The 4,601-nt window shown below is 31.3% G+C and overlaps 1 long non-coding RNA gene across 1 annotated transcript; it reads right to left on the reverse strand.

Annotated features, from left to right (window-relative positions):
* Window positions 1-1,042: 1,042 nt before the first annotated feature.
* LOC143046933 (uncharacterized) lies at window positions 1,043-3,543 on the reverse strand. Its single transcript, XR_012969316.1, has 3 exons — window positions 3,108-3,543; window positions 2,218-2,290; window positions 1,043-1,401 (listed from the first exon to the last, which is right to left on the reverse strand). It is a non-coding gene; the product is annotated as an uncharacterized LOC143046933 (long non-coding RNA).
* Between the last annotated feature and the right edge of the window lie 1,058 nt (window positions 3,544-4,601).

Below are 4,601 nucleotides of genomic sequence, written 5' to 3' on the forward strand. Positions count from 1 at the left end.
TGCGGGTTCTAAATGGTACGAAAAATGTATTTAAAATGTTAAGTGAATTTAGTTATGAAGTTCATGATTTTGTTAGACTACCTAACATATGAATTATTGAATTATTAATCCATAAAGATCATTTTCATATCATGTATTGGAAGAATAAAGTACCGTTTATCGTATAGATTAATTTTATTTTATTTTTAATTACCACCTACTCAATAATTTCAATAACAATGATAATCATAAAATAATTGCCCCACAAAAAGGGCCAATGTATACAGAAATTGCTTGTTGTACAAATCTATATTCGTAGAAATATCATAAAAGTAGATAATTATACCCCCGCTTTACAAAAAGTGAGGGTATAATGTTTTACCTCAGTTAGTCCATCTTTCCGTCAATCCGTCAGTCCAACAGTCCGTCCCATTGATATTTTCGTCACATTTTTCTCAGGAACTACAAAGTATTCTGAAATTTGGTTTCAGGGTTTATATAAGTTAGCTGTACAATGTGATGCGTTTTCAGATTCATCACTCAAAAACCTCCTGTTAACTGAACACTTGTATCATTTTACACATGATAGTCAAGTTTAAAATTTTTCGTCACATTTTTCTCAGGAACGACAATACAAGGATTTCTGAAATTTGGTTTCAGGGTTTATATAAGTTAGCTATACCGTGTGATGCATTTTCAGATTCACCACTCAACAACTTCCTGTTTACTGATCGGCGGTGTATCATAAATCAGTACTAGCTCGCAGTTTCACTTGTTTTTCATCCATTACTCTGCCTTTACAGACAGTCATTTACAAGGAAGATATAGGATAGAATAAAACAAAAACCATTAGTTGGCCGTTATTTTAGCGTTTTTTTTTGGTCAGATTTCTGTGTAGGTTTGCTTGATTTTTTTAAATCAGTTATGCTGTATGTCTGTGAAAGAGAGACAAAAGCTATCAAAGGATTTTTTTACATTCTGATTCGTATAGAAAAAGAAGAAAATATTAAAATAAATCGTTTTTATTGTTTATAAGATCAATCGTAAATGGAGGTTTCCTGGTAACTGCGCAGTGTTTCATTGAAGTGACCAGAGATATCGTAATCATCTTCTGTTTTCTGGTACGTTGTCAGAGAATGCACCATATCGATATCTGCTCTACGTCCGATCCGTTCGATATGATCATAATCTGCATTCTGGACACTGAAATCATTGACCTCATCATATCCAATGTTTGAAAAAGATTTAGACTGAGGCACTGTTTGACCAAATTCGCTTTGTCGTAGATTGTCAACACAGCTGTACAATGGAATATTATTCTGGCCTTCAAGCGAGTTTGAAAACTTTCTAGATTGTGTGTCCGAAGTTGATTCTGTTGTTAGTTCTCTGCCTTTACTGGTACCCCGTTTTATTAGTTGTTGTCTGGAATATCAACACATAAACACTTGATTATTTTGTGCAGCCGATGTGATTTTCTTTTTAAAATTGATATTTCCAAGGAATTGCCCTACCTGAATTTTGGAATTGCAGGGATGTATAAATACATAGATAAATTAGGAGTTATCTTATAATTGAGAAAGATATTTTTTTTTTATTATTAATTTATCAGATCTCATTTTCTAAGTCCAGTGACAAGAATGAGTCGTTTATACGTTATAATATTGAATAACACTACGAGTTTTATAAGCACAAGGATACGTATGTAGTAGCATTGCCTAAGAGGCAACTAAACATCTGAGACGTGAATTAAATCAACGGAAGGCATTATAGTAAACTATTTTGATACTCTAATTTAGATATGCATTTTGTTTTCAGTAGACGTTGTTGCTTTCTTCACACGACCTTCGGATAGTTTTCATGCTTATACGGTCAAAATTATTAATGAGGTTTGTTAAAAAATAATAACAGTCTCGATGACAGTGCAGAGGAGGAATGATGAGGTGAAATAATTAAAATTTGGCTTCAATCATGTCAAGAAAGCAAGTTTTACTAATAAATGAACAAATGGGTTGGGATTGACTTTGTAATCTGCAATACTTCAGTGCAGAAAAAATGTCATTTTTTTTTAATTCACTATGACGTTATAAACATGTTAAGGTTAGAATGATATATTGTGGCATGTATTCCTAGTTTTTTTTTATTAACATCTGTAACATACCGCCTACTGAAAGGTTGTAATTTCTATTGTTTTTTTTTAATATGTATATTTAAAGCAATTTATATTTAGAAAGTCCGTACCTTACTAAAACAAATAAAAGAACAACACAAATAACAAACATCACTCCAGTTACGCTTCCTGCAATATTTGCCACTGAAATAAAAATGTATACTGCATTTAAAATACTATTATCAATTGAACTATTATGTTCAGCAATCCTTTTCGTGGTTTTCGTTAATTTTGTATCATTGTGCGAAAAGATACAAAATAAATATAAATATACATATTCAATTTTAATTTATTTTTAACAACATTTATTTCCAGGTATCTCGTATTCAATTTAGAAAATGTGATCCAAGTTTTCGATTGTTTTCCGAATTCGTGGTTTGAATTTTAGAAAACGGAAAATAACCCCAGAATATAAAAGACTAACATTTGTGTAATTTTTCTTAAAAAAAATGCCACAAATCATGTTTCAAGGTTCAATCTAAGTTTTGGAAAACCCGACTCAGATATACCATAATAAAAATACAACATGTACAAATTAAGTAGACGAAGTCAATCGATAAATGTTAGGAATAACAGTATGAATTTAGCCGTTTTAAGTAAGACAACAGTACAGGGCAATGCAATTCCAATCAAAATGTTGGTAATCGTGTTGTCGTCGTTCGTTACTGTTCAACACATTTTTTTTCGTTTATTGATGTTGTATAAAATATCCGATTTGTCGTCCAAGTCAGTTTGAATATTCACAGGTTGATTTTTGCTCAACTTTCGTGGACATACAGTTACCACATCAATGTTTACATCTTTGAAATTTTACCTTTTCTATGGATAATTCTGTTTTTGAAATAAATCGTTCTCCATAACCGTATATTAGTATCCATATTAAGTTCAGTCAGTGACTGTTGCAAAAACGATCTGTACATGATAATGGTATTCAATTAGTCATAGTAAACTTTATACTAACCTCGAGATTTCTGTTTTTGGTAATCAGTTTTTGAATTATGTTTTATGAATGTCTTGTTGATAAGAAACAAATCTGTAGATATCTGATTGATGTTAACAGTCGAAATTGTATCTTCCATAACTGACATTGTTGATCGTAAAATATTATTGTTAGCAGTGTTAGAATTGCGGTTGTCTGCCACCGTATGCATAGTATTATTTGTAGTATGCGTCGAAAATAAAGTACTCTTTATCTTGACTGTATGCTTAGATGATGTTTGTATGTGCCTCTCTACTGCAGTGGGACTTTTTGGTGTTGCTGTTGATGTTGCATTGTGGGTTGATACGGTTTCTTTGGGCTTATTTCCACCTGTATGTGATGACATTGAAACTGTTGATAACAATTTTGACGATCGATCTTTATGATTTATTATCCTGGACGTATATTTTGGAAACAGTGGAGTAGTATTTAGAAATAACTCTGAAGGTTGTCTCGTTGTTTCGACATTTTTATCTATAAAGAAATAAAGTCAACTTGATAAAATACATTTGTAAGATTCATTTTTACATTTATTTTCTGCTTTGAACAGCTGAATGATGTAAGACACGGGACATTTGATTAATATTAGACAGCTTTTAATATTCCACATCTGTATGCTCTACCTTTGACAAAAAAATATAGAGTTATTATTACATTTGAGAGATAGCATGGGCTCCGAACTGCGTGTTGATTTTATCGCTAACTCTATGCCCAGTAGCTCTTTTCACAAAAAAAAACCGATAAATTTTACACTTAAGATTCTTTGTCTCTTATTTATGGACTAAAGAATCCTTTAAGCAATGTTTTTGGGCTCCAGAGTCAGTTAATAAGGATCCATGTGTCAACAGTATTTTCCCAAGATCCACAAATAAAAATTATGTTTGAAACCAAAACTTACTATTTAACTTTTTTATATTCTTGATAATTTTATGATTTGGAAATAAACTGTTGCAGGTAAAGTTTTCTTTATAATTCTAGATTATAACCAATGAACAAGTCCATATATCAAATCATGTAAGTAAAAGGAGAATTCACAGGATGAAGGCCACAAGAAATTAATTTAAATTGTATCGCGATATCACAATTTTTCTCAACCAAGCTGTTCTGTGATTTTCTCGAAATTATTAGTGCTGTGTGTGACTTGCGTTTGGTTCTGTGTGTAAAAATATAGATAGACAGAACCGTTGACTTATAACATACAAATTTCCGTACAAAAGGTATAGTACAACCACTTCATCATTGACAAAGACCTTTTCAGTCATATTATTGGAAGTTTTCTCTGTCATATAGTTTTTGGTAAAATGTGTTTTTACGGTTTAGTATATCAACATTAACAAGGATTTATGTGTTTTAAAAAATAATTGTTCTGTTATATTTTTATTCTTACCAATGCAATGGTACAAGATTTTTACACTCCATCTTCCTTTATTTGAAATCGAACAAGTTTGTCGATTGTTGCAATGGAGAGATGCATCA

The sequence above is a fragment of the Mytilus galloprovincialis genome, chromosome 9 (genome assembly GCF_965363235.1).
Source record: "Mytilus galloprovincialis chromosome 9, xbMytGall1.hap1.1, whole genome shotgun sequence".
Taxonomy (NCBI): Eukaryota; Metazoa; Mollusca; class Bivalvia; order Mytilida; family Mytilidae; genus Mytilus; species Mytilus galloprovincialis.